General features: G+C 36.7%; 1 protein-coding gene across 1 annotated transcript in view; it reads right to left on the reverse strand.

Annotated features, from left to right (window-relative positions):
- The window catches only part of GPR141 (G protein-coupled receptor 141), a 49,128-nt gene extending 48,123 nt beyond the window's left edge, over positions 1 to 1,005 (reverse strand). The window contains exon 1 of the mRNA XM_073238589.1: positions 548 to 1,005. The gene's annotated coding sequence lies outside the window, so the exon portion shown is untranslated. The remainder of the gene's footprint in view (positions 1 to 547) is intronic.
- Positions 1,006 to 23,183: the final 22,178 nt, after the last annotated feature.

A 23,183-nucleotide genomic window follows, 5' to 3' on the forward strand; every position in this document is an offset into this window, starting at 1 on the left:
TTTATTTATATAACTTTTTAAGTAATTTTCAAATTCCTCCTGTCATGTAGTACTGTAAAGATGGAGTGAAAAGAATTATAATAGCTATTATTATATGTGCTATTTTGAATATGCTTATTTTAGAAATTTCAACATACCTAATTGATTTGATTGTTTTCTTTTGTTGATTAGGACTGTCAGAATGGTTTCAAACTATATATGACAATATTACCACTAATACAGTTTAAGAATTTTCACAATGGAAAAAAATGAAACTGCTTAAAAGACAAGCATTTGGCTAATATGCAAATGTAATACCAGGTATCCTAAAGACTTCTGCTCTCTTTTATTTGTCCATAAACTTAGTGTCACTTTCAGAGCAGTGTGTACTACATAGGAAGATTTGAAGAGTTCTTTCTACAAAGGAACAGTTGTAGAGTAAATAAGCTCATCTTTTTACAACAAAACTGTCTGAAAATTCTGAATTCAAATTACACTGGCAAGTTCAACACACTGTCATTATGCATAACTTTCATTCATATGCTCCCCACACATCTTCTGCACTTACCTGAAAAAGCCAGATTTCTCAGGGGAGGTGCAGAGATGGGCCACCTGTCTGACTTCCAAATAAGATTCTTTTCTAATAGCAAGGTTCCTTGAGTACCTTCATGGTCGGTGTGCACTCACAGGCCTGGCCAGTTCACCAAACAAAAGGAAGCTAAAGTGTTCTAAGTTCCGCAGAGCGTCAACAGCAACCACAAAACCTCAAAAACATTTCAAACATGCTTGCATTGAAAAACGGGCTCTAAAAGATGAGCTGCAAAATTAGAGAAAGGCCAACTGTCAAGAAATATTCATTAAGGTTTTATGACTGTATAAGTCCATTTAAAAAAAGTTTTCATTTTAAAAAATTTTCAACGGAGTTTTGTAGAGAATGGGAAAAAATGACTGTGATATTATCAACAGCAAAAAGGGGAGATAAACTGTATTGTGTTTAGGTTGAAAGACTATACATATTATAAATGTTTTAGGGTGAAAGAATATACATATTATAATATAAATGTATATGTATTATAATATATATATATATTTCCTTTCAGAAAATTTAAAGCTGTTCTGTTCCCCATTGGGGATGTAGGACTGTTACTCTTATAATATATTTCAGTGATTAGGTCTGTCATTGATACATAATATTGACTATGATATGAGGCTGCACAGGACGGGAGTGCTTTTGTCCACAGCCTCACTTTTTTAGACTCTTTCCATTATCTCCAAAAGAAGATATACAGATAGTCACAGAGATATACTGCAAGTGTTGAAAGAAAAATAATTACTCAAACTGCTCTAACTTGCCAACCATTTTATGCAACACTACACATTAATATTTCATAAATATAAATATCTTATAAATCACATAATGTTATATAGAAATCTATAAGTTCAAAATGCTAATTTAATGAATGTCAACATTTTAAATATACTTCCATTTTTAAACTCTAATTTGACATTTCTGCATTTTAAAAAACTATGGTAGCATCAAACTAAATTCTCGCTACTTAAGAGGCCCTAATTAGAATGATAATTTTGGCAGTTTCTGATGATTTCTGTTCCCCCTTACAATGTCGGAGCACTAGTATTCTAAGCACAAATTTTGCAGGTTTGGTTTCTTATGGTTCACATTTCTTATTTCAAACCTGATGGTATCAGTGCACTGACTTTTTTTTTGGTTTCAAAGGAAGGACTCTACATCTGGAAAGTTTTCAGTTTCAGCAGGTGTGCACTCTTTGTGTTATTGAAATACAACTGTTTTTACTGAAAATAACTCATGCTGAAGAATTTCAAATTTTAATAATGGTGTAGGAGACTGTTATAGACAAACCCATGTTCTGAGAACAACTAAACAAATTTGGACAGGATATAAAACCTATTGGTTTGAAGGCTTTAGAAAGCTGGCCAGGCAGTGAGAATCTAAACAAAATTCTTGGGAAAAAGAAGGGAAGCATAAAGGATGAACCTGATTTTCAGTTTTTTTTTCTATCAAGGTACTGCTGATTTATAACTGACCACTAAAAGGCAGAGAAATTGAGCAGAAAGGGGTAGCTAGGAAGCTCAGGAGAGAAGGATACCTAATTTGGGGCCAAAATTGGAGTCCAGGGATCCCCAAGGAGGTGGCATCCTTATAGTCTCCTCAGACTTTCTGGTGGGACCCCTGAAGGGCTGTACCTTAGGGGGAGGCATGAACGAGAAATACTGGCATCCAAGGTTGAAAGCTCAGTTTCAACTCAAGTAAAGTAGGTAGTTAGATAATCATTAAATAGATTAAGGGGTTCACCATCATCATAACAGCCTCCCCCAACCTTGAGCCAAAGTAATCTCTGGAGGATGATGACACTACCCAGATCAGAAATTAGCTCTCATAGTTTTTATACAAAGTGTCCAAAGTGCAATAAATAGTAACAAGCATGTCAGAAGATAAGGTTAAATAACCAAAACCATGAAAATAAATAGAAAATAGAAGTAGGTGCACAAGGAGATACAGAATTGAGGACCTTTAAAATAACCGTGATTAACAGTTCGAAGAAATATGATGAGATACAGAGAACTTTTTTTATATTGGATCTTTTTAAAATCAAATAGAAATTCTGAAACTGAAAAACAAAATAACTAAAATTAAATACTCAATTGATGGGGCATAACAGAAAATGAGACACAGAAGATGAGAAATGAGGGTTGGTCATTACAAAATATCAAATTGAAGAAATGAGGAGGGAAAAAAGAAATAAAATTATGTAAAATTTCACAGAAGACATAAAGAACACAGAGAAAAGATCTGGGCAGAATCAGTATTAAAATAGGTAATGAATGAAAAACTCATAAATATTTAAAGGACATAGATTCAAGATGGAGTATGAACCCCAAACAGGATGAAAATAAATAAATCCGTACCTATTGTACATCAGAGAAACAATTATAAAGACCAAAATGAAGTAAAAATCTTAAAATACATATAAGTGGGGAGCATAAGAACAAAGCAAAAACTGAAGGAACAAAACAGCAGCAGATTCACAGAACCCAAGAATGGACTAACAGTTACCAAAGGGAAAGGGGCTGGGGAAGGTGGGTGGGAAGGGAGGGATAAGGGGAAAAAGGGGCACTATGATTAACACACATAATATAGGGTGGGGCACAGGGAAGGCAGTAGAGCACGAGAAGACAAGTCTCTATAGCATCTTACTACACTGATGGACAGTGACTGTGGTGGGAACTTGATAATGGGGGGAATCTAGTAACCACAATGTTGCTCATGTGATTTTATATTAATGATAGCAAAATTTTAAAAAATACAAAAAATAATTAACTACTGATAGCCTGCTGTTGACTGGAAGCCTTACCAATTATATAAATAGTTGATTAGTCCATATTTTGTATGCTATATGTATTATATACTGTACTCTTACAATAAAGTAAGTGAGAGAAAAAATGTATTTAAGGGAGAAAATTACTTTTAAATGAGCAACTAAAAACAAAAAAGGTAAAAAGTTGTTTCTTAAAAGTAACAGTGGAACCCAAAGGAAATGGGAGAACATCTTCAAAATTATGAAAGAAAATAACTGCTAAATTAGATTCTTTATCCAATGAATATTTTAAGTATCTTGAAGATTAAATAACATTTCAGATAAACCAAACCTATTATAATTTTTAACCTTTAGGAATGAACTAAGGGAGCTAGTAAAGGCAATTGTTTAGGAAGAGCAAGAGTATATCTATGAAGGAAGCCAGAATTACAGGCAGAAATGAAGAGCAAAAGAAAGAGTAAATATGTGGATAAACCTGAATATATTTTGAATTTATTTTTTATAAATTATTGAACAATAATAGTAATGCCTAATGGAGTTCAAAATATAGATAGAATCAAAATGCTGACAATAACAGAAAAAACATGAGGCAAATTAAAGTGTGCTAGTATCTCCGCATCTTCTTTGTAGTGCTAAAAGTATTAGAATATTCTAGATTTTAATCAGTCTAGAATACTCATTGTAATTTCTGAGGTAGCCACTAAAAATAATTATGGAATAGGATGCATGTATTTAACAAGATGAAAGAGAAAAAAAATTTTAATAGTAATTTAAAAAATGCCTCAAATAGCAGAAAAGGCAGATTGAATGGGTTGATAAATAGAAAACAGAGTAAGAGGGTAACTTTAAACCCCCTAAATAATATATGTAAATGAGTACAAGAGATCAAAAACAATTTTTCAGACTGGATGAAAAAAAGTATATGCAACTCAATGTTGATTAAAAGAAACACACCTAATAACATGAAGAAGTATTTTTTAATGGCCAGTATAGCTATAATTTTATACATTTTCAGACAAATTAGACTATTAAGCAAGAAGCATTGGCAATAAACAAGGGGAAGTTCATTATAATAAGAGTCAATCTTTCCAAAACATTACAATTCTAAATTTGTTACACTTAATAGTGTAGTTTTAAAATATACAAAGCAAAATAATGACACAACTAAGGAAAATAGAGAAATCCATTATCACTGGATGATTTTAATAAATATCTCTTAGTAATTGATAGACCAAACAGAGAAAAATTCAATATAGATATAGTAGATTTGAACAATGCAATCAAGACTTAACTTACACACTTTATACCCAGCAAGTGCAAAATTCATATCAAATGCAAGCCAATTAACCAAGTGATGGGTATAAAGGAAATCTCAACAAATGTCAAAAAACTAAAATTATACAGAGTACATTTTATTATAACATGCAGTTAGGCTAGAAATCAATAACAAGAAAAGATAATATTAAACCTTTGTATGTCTGGAAGGTATTCCATATACTTCCAAATAATTCAGAAACTAAAAGAATGGATGCAAGTAGAAATTAGGAAATATTTTTGAATGCTAATGATAACTCACCTTATCAAAACTTTTGTAATACACCCAAAGCCTTATTAAATACTTATATTAGGAGTGGAAAGCTGAAAATAAATCATCCAAATATCCATCCCCCCAAGTTAAAAAAAAAAAATCAAACCTAGACAGAACAAAAAGAAATAATAGTTTTATTCAAGATTGCATTCCAATTAGGATCTTTCCTTAACCCAGTGTGATGAGGCAAGATAAGCAATAAAAAGTAGAAGTATTGGTAAGGAGGAAATAAAACTGTCTTTATCTTCAAGTGATGTGATTTTATGCATAAAAATTCCCAAGGCTCTACAGGCACACTAATTCAATAAATTTGTTAATTCAGCAAAGCCAATAGTTATCTGCTAATTTGCAGAAACCAAATGAATTTCACACTTGTAACAGACAAGCAAAGAATACAAATTTAAAGATAATACCATTTAAATTAGTATCAAAGAACATTAAATCTAACAGAAGAGGAGCAAGTCTTCTATGTAGGACAATATAAAGCATTGAAATAAAGAAGACTTCGATGAATGGAAGACTATACATTGTTTTCATACAAAAAGATTAAGTATTGTGCAGATGTTAATTTTCTCCCCAAACTACCTATATCAAGATGTTGCTAATCAAAATCTGAACAAGTGTTTTTGAGGAAACTGACAAGCTGATTTGAATGTTTATATGGTAATGTAAAAGGCCTAAAATGTCAGACAATGAAAAAAAGGAATATATTTGAAAGATTTAACTTTCCACATATCAAGGTTTATTTTAAATCTAAGATAATTCAGACAATATGGTCTTGGCACAGTAACATACAAACAGGCCAATGGAACAATATAGAGTCCACAAACTAATCCACACACATACAGACACTTGTTTACAAAAAAGGTAGCAGTACAGAACAGTGTCAAATAGTGATTTTTTCAATAAATGGAGCTGGATCAATTAGACATTCAAAAGGAAGAAAAAATGAATCTTGACTCCATACCTCACACTATACATAAAAATTAGTTACAGATAGACAGTTATCTAAATGTGAAATGTAAAAATAGTAAGGTTTCTAGAAGATAACAAGAGTATATTTATGACCTTGGGACTTAGGAAGATTTTATTTTTTAAAGATACAAAAACCAGTAACTATTAAAGGAGATACTGGTCAGTTGATCTATATTAAGTAAAACTGTATGCCCGGCAAAGACATCATCAAGAGAGGAAAATGGACCATGAGTGGAAGCAGATTTTTGTAGTTCGTATAACTGACAAAGGGCTCATAGTGATTCGGTAACTGCAGTGGAATACCACTAACTATACACCAGGTAGCTGAAATTTAAAAGACTCACAATATCAAATGTTGCAGAGGATGTGGAGTGAATAGAATTTTCATACACTGCTAGAGGGAGTGGAAAAGTGGCACAACTAAAGCTTTATCTCTAAAGCTGAACATCTACACACCTTATGAACCAGCAATGCATTCCTACACATATGCCCAATAGAAAATGCATGTGTATGTTTACCCAAAAAGTTACAAAAATGTGCATAACAGCAGTATGAATAAGAGTCCAAATCTGGAAACATTCCAGAGGTCAATCAAAAATAAAACGTATGTTGAAAAAATGTGGGATGTGTAGAATTGCTCTTACCATGAAAATGAATGAGGTAACATGCCAAGCAAAAACATGGATGAATTTTGCAAACATAATTATTAATAAAAAGGAGCCAGACTCAAAAGGAATCACTGTGTGATTCCATTTATGAAAAGTTTAAGTACTGGCAAAACAGACAAATGATTTTATAAGTCACAGCGTCATTACCACTGGGGAGAAGCAAGAGAAGTGACAGGAGGACTTCTCTTGTGACCTGAGTGGTGGCTGCTTAAATGTATCCACTTTGTGGTAATTCATATGGTTGTGTCCTTATGATTTGTGCTCTTCTGTGTATATATGATACTCGTACAATAAAAGTTTATTTTTAAAAATGACTCAAACTGGACATTCAGTGCTATAATCATTTGACACTAATTACCTTTACAGTTCTATTATTTCCAAATAAGAGTTCAGCCAACATTCTCTTTTCTCCCTTGAGGCTTCAGATGGAATGTTTTCTTTTTCCAAATTACTTGCATGCTTCTGCTCATTTTCCTGGGCATGATGCTACCACATCCTCTTCCTCACTTTGAAATATATTTGGCCAGTGCTTCGTCCCCACCAAAATAGGTGCCAGAACAATTAGCTCTAAATTCATATTTAGAGCTCATCTCATTTGGAACAAATCTGCATATGGCATTTGTGAGCTTCCAGCTCTTTCCTATTAAATCAATATGCAAAGTAAATTCTGGTTTGAAGAACTTCAGATCTTAAAAATCATCTTAATCACATAAAAAGAATGATTTCCAATATTGGGACCTCATATAAAGATGAGACTGGTGATGATAACATATCAAATATTCAAAGAATAGGGGAGGGATCTGGGAATTGAAGAATCTCAATGTTTGAAAATACACATGGATACTGGAAACACCCTTCCAAGTAGTCATCCAGTCTCTAGTTGTTCATCTTCTGACCGCTCTGACATTTAAAGCTGTTCATTACTTACAAACTGAAACGTCTCACTATACCATCTACTCACATCTTCAATTCCCCCCTTATAGCCATAGAGAAAAAGCTAAGTCCCTTTTCTTCACTACAGCCCTGCAAGCACTGGGCGACATTTGCCTTGTTGGTTCTGAGTCTTCTTTCCTCCATGTCTGGAGCTGTGATCTGTTAAAAAATGTGTGTTTTGGCTTTTAGTTCCTCCACCATCCTGACCACTCTGCTTTCATAACCCTGCAGTTTAACTTCCTCCTTTATAAGGATTCATCCAGAACAGCACTGAATGTCTTCAGTGTAGGCTGACCTGAGAAATGATGAGTTCTTGTTATGTGGGCCTTTCTTTAAGAGCTGCCTACACATCTTCCACTATCTTGCACTTGGACCCAAGAGAAGACCCTTGCATTGACATTTACTGAACTTTATTTTGCTCCAGGCTTTTTCAGAACTTTTTGGATCCTAAATGTGACCACTCCATCTTCATCCAACAGAAGAGAACTGGAGTTCAAGGCCTTCACCAGCCACTCAAAAGTTTCCATTTGGGCACCAGTCCCTTCATGAGTGTCCTTTGGCTTGAGTTATTCTCCAAATATGCAGCCTGTGCTTCCAGAATGTCGATACGGCCACCAGCAACCCTGTCAAACCACGTGACCTGTGTCTAATGAATACTGTCCTTCATTCTGGTAACCTGTACACAACTTAACTTCCCAGCCACAAGGATTAGGATCCTGGAGTCTGCACTCACAGTAGAACATGAGGATTTGGAAGTTCTGCATTCAAGTTCTTCCCATTCATCTAGTAAACTGGGTTTCCTTAGAAGATCATTTAGACTCTCTGAGCCTCATTTTGCTGATTAAGACAATGGGGTAAGCCTACGCCTTTACTGTAGATTAACAAAAAAATTTTTTTGTGATTTGTATGACTTTTATCTAAAGCAGCACATTTCCTTTAAGGTATTCCATGAATTTCAAACTCTAAATACAGAGTGTTCTGAAACAGACCATCAAACATCACCAGTGAAGAGGCCCAAGGTTTTCACCACTTAAGGCATTCCGACACTATGTTTAGTCATACAAAAAAAAAAAAACCTTCGTCACCTGTAAAGAAATGTCATTACAATGGATGGTGCCAATGACAGTGATAATGATGTCCTCATATGCAAACTGGAGCTTCTGCCCTGAAGTCTACACGCATGATGCTTCTGTTATTGGGAGAGTAACAACAGCTGTTGTCACTCTGATGTGATACTCATGTGGCTTTTCAGAGTAAGAGTTCTATTTATATTCATGTTGGGACATTATAAGGTATTTTAGGGCACTTGCTTGGGTGACAAGTGAATTTTATAGGAGAACATAAATGCACCTCAAATCTATACTATCTCCCAGCAAAGGAGTAGATTCAAGGCCCCTGTCATTCTTAGGAAATAAATTTTATGGTGCCATTTTTAAAGCAGATGTTGTTTTTCTAGAAGCAGAGTAGCAACCTCTGCACTATGGGAGACAACACTTCTATAAATAGGGAAGAAATCAAATAGTATTTTGACTTACACAGGAAGTTTTATAACCTGGAGGAAGTATCCCAGTTTTCAGTGTGCACCAGTAAATTTCAATCACACACACACTTAAATAGATCTAACTTAATGAGACAAAAACCTTTATTCCAGGCTAAGCCAGGCCAGCACCCAGTCATAAACTTCAAGCCGCCCAACTCAGTCTATATAAATAGCCTTGGACATTTCCTCCTGACCTTAATCCTGACTTCTTGCCTCTCCCTCCATATCTATATCCACCCAGCTCTTGACCGATTGGCTTTGTCTCCCTTTAGTGGCCCTGTGTTTGCTCCTTGCAGCTGAAGGTGGATTTAGGTTTTTCAGTTCCTGTCAGCCTCCCCAGGTGATGGAGCCACCGCCTGCCACTCATCATCAGTGACGGCTTCCTTGTGACCTAACACTGGCTGTAAGTGAGAGGTCCCGGGAGTTCCCCGGAGACTGGCCAGCTCTTGCCAGATAAATCTAAAACACTTGAAGTGGGCCTTTACTTTAGAAGCCCCAAAAGTTTCATTCTCAATTATAAAAAATCATTCTGCACTTTCCTGTTTACTGAACACCTTTGTCTCCATCTTCTGTTTGGTCACTGTTATCTCCAGAGTGCATTATTTTTCTTGGAAGATAAATTTATTAATTTATTCAGTGAATGTTTATTGTACCAGGTATTATACTTAACAGCACAGCTCCAGAAGCAAATCATATCAGTCAGTTTGATTCTGCCTTTGCTGGGGAATTTGTTCATCTAAAATCATTCCTAATTTAATTTTTATTTTAAATTTTTTAATTGAGATATAGTTGACATATACTGTATTATTTTCAGGTGTACAATAATGATTTGATAGTTCTGTGTATTGCAAAACACCACTCATAGGCCTTATCACACTGGCCAGCACTCTGCTAGACAGGGACTTCCTTCCCCTTGGTATACAAGTCTTCCTGTACACACACTATGTTTGTTTTGCTATTATTCACAACTTATACACCAAAACCTTAATTTAACTTCCACAATAAACTCATTTGTTTTGTTCAATGTCCATATTTTGTGTACAGTTCAATAGAGGATGAGATCCATGAAATAAGGGACTATGATTCATCTACAACTGATGAACAAACACTAAGCACAATAGCGCAAAACATATTGTCTACATTCAATAAATCTACTTAGTGGGTGACGGATAGCTGGCTTGATGGATAGATAGATGAATGGATCATAGTATGTGCCAGGCAGACATATAAAATAAGTAAGTCTTGGGGATGTAATATACAGCATGGTGAAAATAGTTAATACTGTGTTGTATATTTGAAAGTTGCTAAATCTTTAAAGTTCTCATCACAAGAAAAAAACTTATAACAATGTGCAGTGATCTGTGGTAATCATTTCACAATATATATAAATATTGAATCATTATGTTGTATACCTGAAACTAATACGTTATGTTAGTTATATTTCTGTGTTCTATGTTCTGTTAGTTATATTTCTATAATATTATGATAGCATTAAAGTATATATTTTATACATACAAATATATATATACTTGTTTTCTGTTACATGTTATCTCAATTAAGTGACTAGTTGAATGGAGAATTTTTATGATAAGAGGACTCAACTATGAATCTGGTTCATCTAAAAGCATCATTCCTTATTTAATCTTTTATTTTAAAATTTTTAATTGAGATATAGTTGACATATAATGTATTATTTTCAGGTGTACAATAATGATTTGATAGTTCTTTGTATTGCAAAAAATCGTTGCAATGTCTAACATCTATCCCTATACATAGTTACAAAATTTTTTTTGTGTGATGGGGTTTTTAAGATTTACTCTTTAAGTAACTTTTAAATATGCAATACAATATTACTGTTACCCATTATTGTTACATTGTCTTTCATAATAGAGTCTGTTAGTCTATTCTAAATTCCTATCCTCTAGGCTGCTAATTCTCTCTTCCATCTGATCTGCCTTATCACCAGGGCTTTCCAGTACATTCTTCATCTCATTCATTGAATTCTTCAGCTCTAGAATTTCTGTTTCATTCTTTTTCATAATATGAATCTCTTTGGTAAAGTACTCCTTCTGTTCATTAATTTTATTCCTGAGTTCATTGAGTTGCCTTTTGAGTTCCCTTGTAGCTTGTTGAGTTTCTTCATAACAGCTATTTTGAATTCATCAGATCACAATATTCCATGTTTTTGAGTTTGAGAATTGTTACTTTCCTTTTGTAATACAGTATTACTATGACTTTTCATAATGTTGGATAAAATGTGCCTCTGCTGTGGCATTTGAAACAGCAAACTTTTCTTATTTAAGGAAGGCTGCGTTCACTTTGATCCTGAATTCAACAGGCTGGCAATTAGGCACCTTTCTCGTGTTTTCCAGAAGGTGGTGCCATAGCATAAGTTTTTGGTTTCTCTCCCTGAATTAACAGGATGTTTTCCACCTCTCTGCCATCACTATAATCCCAGCACGTTGTGGTATTTGGCTTTGGGGAGCAAGGCTGCCTCAGCCTGTTCGTCCCTTTCCTCTGCCTCCAAGCTCATCTCTATCCTGCACCAATGGCCTGCAGAGTTCTCTTTCCAAGCGGCCTGGCTATACGTCCACAGATTCTCCATGTCTTCTGAGTGCCCAGCACTCTCCAAATTACCTTCCTCCAATGGTGGCAGGTGGAGGGGGGGCAAACTCATGACTTCCTTGGACCCGCAGCCTCCTCACAGACCCTGTCCTCCCACTTGCAGATGAGCAGGCGGGTGACTCTCCCAGGTGTACGGTGCAGAGGCACTTCTGTTGGGTTATGGATGCCCTATTAATTGCAAATCAAGGGGGAGAGAAGAAAGCAACAGCTCACACTGCCATGATGCTGACATCACTCTCCTAAAAAACTCTCCTTTAAAGAGGGATAACCCTAGGGTAACTTATTTTTCTTGGCTTGCTCAGAACTTTCCTAGTTTTAGCATAGAAATTCCACATCCCAGGAAACTATTCAGTGTACACAGCAAGTTGGGATGTTCTGTCACCCTTCATGGCCCTTCAAAACAAGCCTCTGAGATCTAATACCAGCTCCACACAAAACTAGGGCTTTATGAAAATGAGTTAATCCCAATCTCTACTCTTCTTAGAAAATAATATTTCTTTTCTATTAATTAAATATTCCACCTTTTTGAAAATAGAAATCTGAATGGTACATCTCAGTCCTGGCCAGCCTTCATCCTGAGGGTGCGGATGCTGAAGCACGGTCGCTCATCTAGGGGGCGTTGTGAAGAGTGACAGGGGCTCCCACCACAGTCCAGGGCACACCTCCCCTGTGGCACGGCACGCCTCCGGCCAGTTGAGGCTCAACACCCCACACAGACAGACAGATAGACCTTCTTTTGCTATGGTGCCGATGGGCGGGGACATCTGTGGGCACACCCCAGAACAGGGCTGCTGTTTCTGGTGGTCCCGTGTCTGTGAGCCCAGCGGCCTTCAGGCTCTTCATTGGGTGAGCTCACCACAAAATAAATATCTCATCTGAATGGTGGTCTTGACACCTTTTAAAGTTTTCTTTTAATTCAAAGACTTTCATTTGTTCAACTGGTACATAGTGGGCTTCATGATTGTTCTCTGGCCAGCCACAGTGCATAAAATCTCCCAGGCCTCTCAGGAATTTGCAAGTGACTTCAACTGCCTGGATGAATGAGGCTTATAGCCAATTATAATCTAAAGGGCATTTTTTTTTCTGAAATGAGTTCTAAGCTCATCCATTTTAAAGTTTAGGGTATTGTTTAAACCAGCCAAAATTCCTACCTTATCCGAATCACTACAAACAAAATGGTCTCATTATACATAGGCTTTTAAAAAGTCATACTTTCAGAGATTTTAAAACCTTTTCCCTGATCAATTTCCCATCCCTTTCTTCAAAATGTCCCCAAATAAAAGTGACCACTATTTTGACTGCCCACAGCTCCTCTGTATAGTAAATCCCTTTTAAAAGTATCTGTGCCACAGTCATGTTAGAGACTTTTTGTCAGAAGAAAAAAAATCACCTTTATTTACAGAAGCAGAGTCTAAGGGGAAAGCACATATTTATCACGTCAGAGAAAATTCTTTCAGATAAGACCTGTCTTGGTGACAGAGGGTCAGCCAAGTCTCTAACTCGTCTGCTTTTGGCAGGTGGCTCGCTGGGGGCACACTCGGACCCAGCTCTGCTTGAAGATCTTACAGAGCACCCCCATAACATCTGTGAGGCATCACACTGGGGTGTGAAACTGTGGCAAACTTCTGTACGAGTTTTTCATCATACAGATAGTCTGGAGTTGCTATCATAAAATTAACAGTTTCCCTACTAAAATACAACCTCTGCATTTTATATCCAACAAACATTATCAGCCTCAACAAACATTTTTAGGTTTGCCTTCTCTTCCTCACTAGGTTCCAGGTATAAGAAAGCTATTCTGAAGTACCAAATGCTTTCCTTCATTTGGGAAAGTATAACAATGAAGCAAAACTGAAGGAACAAAACAGCAACAGACTCACAGACTCCAAGAAGGGACTAGTGGTTACCAAAGGGGAGGGGGGGAGAGGGTGGGTGTGGAGGGAGGGAGAAGGGGATTGAGGGGTATTATGATTGCCACACATGATGTGGGGGGGTCACAAGGAAAACAGTGTAGCACAGAGAAGGCAAATAGTGACTCTTTGGCATCTTACTACACTTATGGGCAGTGACTGCAATGGGGTATGGGTGAATGTAGCGACCACATTGTTTTTTCATGTGAGACCTTTATGAGTGTGTATCAATAATACCTTAATAAAATAAATAAATAAAGTAATAGGAATGAACAACTTACAACTAAATAACAACATGGGTAAATGTCGCAAGTGTAATGTTGACTGAAAAAGACAGATACAAAAGAGTATATATTGTATTTTTCCATTTCTGATAGCACAAAAAAAGGAAAGCTTATCAATGTCATTTAGAAGTCAGGATAGAAGGGGTAGGATATGGTTAGGTCTGGAAGACGGCCATGAGGGAGGATTCTGGGAAGCTGGTGATACTCTTGTCTGTAATCTGGGTGCTAGTTACACAAGTGGATCAGTTTGTGAAAATTTATCAAGCTATACCTTTATAAAGGGCATCCATTTTTTTGTATTTATTACGCCTCAATAAAAAATTTCTATAATTAAAAAAAAAAGCTATTCTGAGTTCCAGATTATATAAATTTTACAGCCATCTACTGGAAGACATTTAGAAATAGCCCACCCCAGGAGGCCTTTCACATCGATCTCATAAATTGCCTCATTGATCTTAGAAAAGAATTAGAAGCCCTGGATTATGGAGGCTGATGGTCCATTCACACTGGCCAACACATCCATGCCTTCAATCCCTTGGTCAGCCATAAAACTGAACATAGAGGAAGAAAAAAACATCAAACAAAATGAATTCTTATGAAACACAAAGCCAACCCTATTAATAGTAAAGTCCACCTCAACTGCGGTTTCAGACTCCTCCTTGGCTTACAGCTTCGCAAATACAAAGCACTTTGGCTTTGCTGATGGTCGCAATGCCTGGATAAAAATTTTTTTGCATGGAGTCAGGGCCAAAGGGCGCCAGCCTACTTTTCCCTCTGCATTGAATTCTGACAGACTCTTGTTTCAATCTCTTAGCTGACTAATTCATTCTTTACTCATGTCTACTTCACCATTTAATTCATCTGCTGATTTCTTTTTAATTTCCAAGAACTTTACCTCCTTTTATAAGAGCTATGAATCTTCTTTTGTAAATGTTTTTTGTTGTTTCCCCATTAACTCTGCTTCCTTGCATAGTTCTTGTATTTTTATGATATTGGTTTTTCTGTTTAATGATATTAGTGTGATTGAAACTTTTTAAAGATTTAAAACTCTATTTCCTCTTTTGAGTTGAGGGTTTAGATTTACAACACTATTGCTCATGAGCTTACTTTATTCCCAAAGGGTAATTCTTTTTTCCCTGCTGTGACTGGAAGTTCTGACCATGGACTAGGGGTGTTTGTTAAGAGGAGGGGCCAGGGATGAGGCTGGGCAGAGTGTGCAGAAGGTCAGGTGAATAAAGTAGAGTTCTTCATTCTTCCCGTCAACCAAATGCTTCTCTGGGAATCTCTGTATCAGAACTTCCTCTGCAGAAAGCCATGATTGGCTCTATCTAGGCTGTCATCTACTCTGTTTTTCCATTTTCAGTTTCTGGCTCTTGCCCAAAGGTTATCTACACTTCTGCTCTGCCTCAGTGCTGCGCAGTGTCCCCAGGGCTCTCCCTGGTGGGCAGTGAGAAGGAAGAAGCAGCAGGACTCAACTAGCCCAGCCATTTTGAAGGAAGACTTTTAATGAATTACCCCAACTGTTGCCTTGTTTGCATTTGTTGACTCTGACTTTAAAATTTCTATGGAGCTCTTTGGGAAGGAAAGGACCTCATCTGAGATATTTTTCTCCAAACTGTCTTTGGGCTTGTATTCTTTTAGCTTTTATTCCATCAAAATTGGAATGCCTCAAGACTTCTGTTCCACTGATCGCAGATTTTCATAGTTTTCTATCCTCTTAGGATGACCTCTTTTAAGGTAAATTTTTCAGATCTATCAATTTAATTTGGTACTGAAGAGGAGATGGATTCAAGTGCTGCATCCTTCAACTTAAAGCAGAAATTTAAAGAAATTATTTAACCTTGTTAGAAAAAGGCAGATCTTGGTAAAGATATGTGGGTTTGTGTTATCATTTGCTCTCTGTCTCTGTGTGGGTATGTGTGTGTGTGTGTGTGTGTGTGTGTGTGTGTGTGTGTGTGTGTATGCGTGTGTGTATACACATACATATATATATATATTTACATATTTTCCAAACCTTAAAATAATCTTTTAAAGTATTATGATCATTAGTTTTATAGATGAAGAAATTCAATCTAGGATTAAGAACTTTCAATTAACTTGATCTAATTTAAATAAAGGGAAAACTTAGCATTATGCCTTACCTAATGCACACTTTTGTCTATTTTGATCTATTTTACAGTGATTTTCCCCAACTAGACTTTGAGTTCTTATCATTTTAGGATAATAGTTTATTTTTCTCTGTCACTGTTGCTTAGCAGTGACTGATGTATACAGTAGGCATCAGTGAATGTTTGCTGAATTTGATTGAAGTGAAAAAACCAGGATTCTAAACCAAGTATGTCTGACTTCACAGCTTGTTTTCACCACTCTACCATCACAGCTGACTGCTCTAATTCCGTAGAGTTAAGATCCCACCCTTTCCCAGTACAATGTAAGGAAATGCATTCTCTTGCAGTTCTTCCTCTAGCCTGAGGCATTTCCCAAGTGATCCTTTGCATATTCAGTAACTGTTCTGGATAGGAGTCTCCAGGAGCCAGTTTTACAGACAAGAACCCTAGAGAGAACAAACATCATGTCTCCATTTTGCTTTCTCGGATTGCTTCCCTGGTGGCCCACAACCTTAAGATAATACAAAAGTTGGAAATATTAACTAGATGTGAAAACAGAATGTAACATCAGGAGCAGCAGCTTTGGAAACAGAAGCAACCAGTTTACGCTAAAGCTACACCAATGCAGGAATTCAACAGCGTCTGATGGTGATTAGCAAAAGCACTTACAGTTCAAAAGCACAACATCAGTTCACATAGACCCACTTGTGATAATGCTTTTGGTTTGGTTCAAGAAGAGAAAGGAGGCTATAGGTATATGGATACACAAAGGCTTAAAATGTGCTGATGGGATACGCAGCTTCAAGTTTCTTCCTAAGATTGAGTTCATAGGCCCATTTCTAAATCTGATTGGAGGGTGAAAGATCTTTTTTTTACAAGGAACATTCTCACACGTGAGCGTGAGAAGGGTTGCTTGGCTTCCCAGGCTGTAAATAAAGTGCAACACAGAGTGAGTGTAAAGAGCATGGTCTTCATTTCTGCTCAGAACCCATTACTTATAGTGATCTAGCATTGTGAATTAGTGCCTTGGTGATGGAGACCCCAGAGTAGGACACAATGGAGACCAGCAGGAGGTGGTGCGAGCCCAGGGGACTCCTGTGCAGAAAAGCAGAAGGACCTAGCCTGCGCTTGTAATTGTTGTGAGATAAAGAAGGTATCTTGCCGGGATCCCTCAGCACTTTGGTGGTGGGCTGCAGAAAGTGGACTTCAGGGTACTGAAGTCATACTCGGAGAAATAAGATAATGAACCAGAGTAATCTGAGAACTAATATTCACATGACCTCACTTTTACCCACAGCTCTTGGGTCTATGAAGATTCTGGTTTTTACTTCCTTCATTTTTAGCCATTTCCTTTGCTCTGATAGCATGTAGGTTTAGGCATAGATAGTATAGCTTACTTAATAAAGTTGACTCTCAAGTCTAACTGCCCAGTCTGGACACCCAGTTTCCCCATTTGCTAGTTGTGTTGCTGCCCTGCATTTACTCCTTAACCCTCTGTGCTCACTATATACATCTGCAAACAGTACCTCCCTCAAAATGTCATTGAGTATTAGATGAAATAACGGATCCAAATGCAGCGGAGGGCTCAGCCCACTATGAGCATTAGTACATGTTAGCTATGCTATTATTGTCATTAGTATTATCATCATTATTATCAAGCTCATTTGCATTTGGGGCATTAGACCTACTCATCCCACTCTACTTTTCATTCAACACTTATTTTATCATAGACTTTAAAGTTCTCTGAATAGTCATCTGTATGCAGAAACTAGACTCTCACTTCAAATTTTCCCATTTCTTTTAATAGATAGTGGTGTTCACTGATTTATTTATTTACTATTCACTAAATTACTTATTCATATGTTAATTATTATGCCTATTATATACCAAGTACCCTTCTAGGAACTGGTGTATTTTCCTAGAAGAGAAGAACTGCCCTCAGAGAGCTTACAATTTAGTGGTAGAGATAGACAGTAAAACATAAAAATATGTAATGTGAGATCAATGTAAGGGCTATGAAGAAAAATAAAGCAGGGGAAATGAGGAGAGAGTGACAGGTAATGTCAGTTTAAACAGATAAATCAGGATAGGCACCTCTTTATTTTAACAAAGCATGGGGAAGTTCAAGCCAAAGGACATTGACAATAGCAGTAGAGTTCTTGGGGGTGAACAATTAAGAGAAGTCTCCTGGATAGCAGAAAGAACAGTGGTAGAGCACTAGAAGGATAACAGGGGGAACCAGAGAACAAGACAACTCAGAAGACGCCTCTTGGATAAATCAGACCTGTAAAAACTACCGCTGAAAAGGGGCCCACCTTCAGTCGGATCAGACTGTGGAGCAACGTATGACCCAAGATGCTCTCAACACAAATCAGCTAGCAATTAGCAAAGGCTAACAGCTAGGTATGATAACCAACTTGAAGCTTGACGGGGGATTCAAGGAAAGAGACAGTCAGAGGGAGCCAACCAAAATCATACTCATCACAGGGGCAGTAGGTCAGGAACTCTGGAGTAGAGACCAGACTGAGGACGCAAGACTGGAGGTGGGAGGTCCACCTTAACAGGCAGTTCCAACCATCTGAGTGAAAGATGGTGAGGTGATATCCTGGACTAGGCTTATGGTGGTGGGATGAAGAGATGTGAGCAGATTTGAGACATATTTAGTGGGTAAAATCTGCAAAAATATGAAAATAGACCTAGGAATAAATTACATCAGTCAGTAAATGAACATGATATTGGAATAATTAACTCTAATGAGTTCTCAGAGAATAGCTGCCAGGTAGATCTAAATAAATGGTGAAAATCTGCTCATTGACAAAGATGCAAAGCTATTCTTTGCAAGTGTTCTGCATAAAAAGAAATATTTATTGATTTTGGCAACTTCTGAGAAATTCTCATTTAGTTGTTTTATTGTGGAGTAAGAAGTCTTGCCGTATCTTCTAAAACCTTCCCTGAAGTTAAGTCCTTGGCAGAGAATTAGGGGAAAAAATAACAGCACAGGTGCTCAGGATTCCTAATAAAAAATAGAAAGCCATTTATTTGGAATAGATGTTTAAAGCTAGTACATTATTATCTTAAAGGGTTCAAATAAATGGAGGTCTGAACTTTTTTCTAATTTCAGTTTTATTAAGGTATAATTGACATATAAAATTGTAAGATATTTAAAGTGTACACCATGGTAATTTGATATACATATACTCTGTGAAAGGATTCTAGTTAATTAACATGTCCATCACATCATATATTTATCTCTTTTTCTCCCCTTGGGTAAAAACATTTAAGTTCTATTCTTTTAGAATTTCAACTGGCAAATTTCAATTATATGATAGTGTCATCAACTATCATCTGAAATTTGAGCAATTTTTTTCTAACTCTCATCTTCAAGATAGCAAGAAAGAGACAAATGGGATAAATTGTGATTTTCTTGTAAACATGAGTTTATTCTCAGGTCGCTAAATCAAAGGGATTAAACTACTGATGTTTATTTAATCATTCAACTAAGTAATGGCATATTTTACTTTTTGAGTGATATTCTGTACTTAAGGTGTCAGTTTTAGTTCCCTCAACAAAACACATCCTTTCATTTAGAACTTTCATTCTATTTATTGACTTCTTTAGGCAATGTATTTAACCCCATTTCTGTACCTGGGATTATTTAATTTGAAACTCCTTTTATCAAATGTTATTTTAACATCTGATTTTGTTTGTGCTTTCAGAATTAGATAGCCTAGAGGGAGAATGCTTTGCTGAGCCAACAATAAAAATACATAAAAAAAAATTCTACACTACCAGATATGGTTGACATAGGATTTTTAGTTGATAGTGGTTACTCTGGAATTTCATATTCATTGAAGTCAAAGCCCATGTTTTAGTTATCTTATTATTAGTAGGTAATGCATTATTCTATTTTACATACATAGTTCAGCTAAATAGATGCTGAATTCAATACTGATATCAAACTCATGTATTTTTATATTTAATATTTATGCTGTAACTATTAAAATGTAAGAGCTTTTAATGGGATGAGCTCTGCAAAGTGTTTATAGAGATTTCAGGATCTGAAAATCAGGTATCTTTAGGATAGGTAACTTTTTGTTCTAAAAGAATAACTTTAACTTAATTTAATTCTAGGTAAATAATAATTAGGAGAAGTGTTGATTACTAAGGCTAAGGGAAAAAACGAGTAGGTCCTTGCAGGGAGTCCTCCGTGAAAATGCTCTTAAATCAAGTGCATTATGTAGATAACAATATACATCCACTTACACAGACCCCAGATATAACTAAGCAAGTGTGACAGGCCTTTGGATAATCATCCTTTGGCTTAAATAATGCTACAAATCTTTCCTTGACAATTGAATTAAGTTAAAGGAGAAAGAGAACATTAACCAGTTACTGTGTGCTGATCGTGAAGCGTGGCTCCGCCTTCATAAACTGATTTCAGACACCGAGGACCCTGAGAACTCCAAAGTGTTTTTTCTCAGTGATACCTGAGAAATTAGTGATTAGTAATTAGTAATAGCAATACAGTTAACTCCAAAGATGCCAGGCCAAATTATTACCAAAAAAAATCCATATTTTTAGCAAAGAAGCTATGATAGTAGTGCAAAGAAGTAGTTATGGTAAATGTTAATAATTACCTACAAATATTGTAAATTTTACTATTTGTGCATTTCATCGCACAAAGTATGCACAGATCCCTTAATTTTCTAATCTGGTAATATGTTGTCAAGGGGGAGAGGAGGTTTGTTGTGTGTTCTCTTCTTTACACTCCTCTCTGGAAAAGGGTTAAATTTTGGATGCAGCTTTATAAACTCAGAGAGTCAGTATTTCCAATGTGATCTGGTTTCAGAGAAGCAGGTATTTTAGTACATATAAAATATAAACAAAGGAGGCATGGATGCACTGCTATTTAGACAAATAAGAGCTACTACTTGAGAACTTCCTAGGCATCAGATATTATACCAAGTGGTTTGCATAATTATTCCTCACAGTAGAACTATTTTCCCCATTTCACAAGTCTTCACGAGGCTTATTATTGCACTAGTGTCAAATGGGGTTAGACTAGGAATCCAACCAGACTTGTCTGCTTCCAAATCATGTGCTTTTTAAACACCATTGCATCATGCTCTGTCTTATAATATTACCAATTAGATAGGAAGTGTTAACTGGGTGCCGACGTGTTTATGCTTTGCTTACATGTTATGTGTTTGCAATGCATGATCCAATCTGAGCTAGGTACTATTTATACATGAGGCCTAGAAAAGCCAGATATGAAATAGTTTTATGACCTCCAAATCCTCAGGGTCCTTTGTTGACCCTCCAACAAACTTGGAAAATAAGATGTCTTTGCTCCTAAGAGTTTTAATAATCAATTCATAGAAAGGAAGGAGCAATCTTTTTCTTTTTTTTAACTTTTGGATGAGGCAGCTGAACGATAAAAAATTCAGTGACTTGCATGGTCTCCTTAGCCAGCCAGTGGAAATGTCAAACTTAAGCTCCTGGGTCTAAACAGCTGTTTCTCTGAAATACTCCTCACCTGAAGGAGCGGCCACTGCCCAGCTCCTGTAACTTTCACGTTGCTTGTCTCCTCTTGGTGGCCTCCAGGAGGCAGGAAGGTGCTCTTTGGTAGAAATAGTGCTCCTCTTCTAATGAACAATGAGACCACAAAGGGTCAATCAGCAGGGGAAACCCAAGGGAGAAAATCAAAGTGCTTTGAAAAGCAGGATCTACAGAAAATTCGGCCTCTCCTGCACACAGAAGTATATATACTATGAGAACACAAAGACCTGCTTTTCATGGCCTTGGCAGAGGGGAGCCCTCATTCTTAGTGGCATGGCACTGGGCAACATAGCCTGTGAGCTATTACAGGGGACAAAGCAGGGGCCAACGCCCTGTACTGAGTTAAATGGCCAGTAGTGACAAGAAGGACAAAACAACTAAGGAAACATATGTGATCTTTCTTCAGGGGTTTAATAAAAATAGCACACACTCAACCAGATAACCGGAACTAGTTACCTTTCCTAATCAGTTGAATGATGATTAAAAAAAATAATTGCAATGACGATCTTATAGGGCTTTTGGGAAGATTTAAAGAAGTGTGTGTGTGTGTGTGTATGGCATGTGCATTATACATATAAATATAGTATATATACTGTATACACTTATTATTTAGCACAGTATTCATGCATGGATTGATTCACTCATTCAAACACATAATAATTGCTGGTTTCCTAGGTTCTTTTCTTTCTGCTCTCCTTCCTTATCTTAACCTAAGTTGTGTCCATATACTTGGGATAGTTCTGAAATCCCTTTTTCTATTTTGATGTGGATTTAAAATACATTGTGGTGGTTTAACAAAAGTATCATCTTCTCTCTTAGCAGAAGAATGATGACTTAGATGATTCTGTCAACTCTAAGCAACTGGCTTTTCAAGATGGTGAACAGCTGGAATTGGAGGGTTTCAGAGGTTGGTCAGAAAAATCTTGCTTTTCAAGTCACAGACACAAAAGGAAAACAAAGAGATGAGTGGAAAAGCATTTTCCTGAATGTGTGCTATTCTCTTAAACTTTATCTTTTCCTCCTATAATCCAGCTGCTCATCAGCCCACAGGATTCCCTCATCTCTGTGGATATTGAATAGCTGGCTGAGCTGGTTATCTTTGGGTGAGGGTGAGAGCATGTTTCCCAGAGTAGAGTTGTCTGTAATTTGCCTCTTACAGTGCCTGAAATGGCATCTCCCAGCACTTCCCCCCCTTGTGCTCTCCCTTGACATCTTTCACAGGCTGTCCTCTTAGTCTTGAGCTCTGAATACCCTCCCACCAACGCTGCTGGCCATCCGCCAGGTCCTCCCAAGCTCTACACAGTCCCACTTCTTGGTTAAATCCTGTGCAGCCTTCGATCTAGCCAGCTGCATAGGGAAATTGGATCCTCTTGTTAGACATTCTAAAAAAAACTACACATTTTCTTCAAAGCACTTGTTGCAGATTAGATTTATATACGTGTTTATGTGTGTGTGTGGTTATTTAATAAGCATCTGTCTTCTCCACAGCACCTATAACTATAGAACAGTAAAGACTGTATCTGTTTCTTTTTTCTTCTCTATTACATCACATCCTGAGTACAGGGCTGGGCGCATGGTAGGCACATATGAATTTATTGCTTGAATAAAGTATCGGTGATGACCCATAAAGAAGAATCAGGCCCATAAATATTCCTAAC

This window comes from Manis javanica, chromosome 6 (assembly GCF_040802235.1).
Source record: "Manis javanica isolate MJ-LG chromosome 6, MJ_LKY, whole genome shotgun sequence".
Classification (NCBI taxonomy): Eukaryota; Metazoa; Chordata; class Mammalia; order Pholidota; family Manidae; genus Manis; species Manis javanica.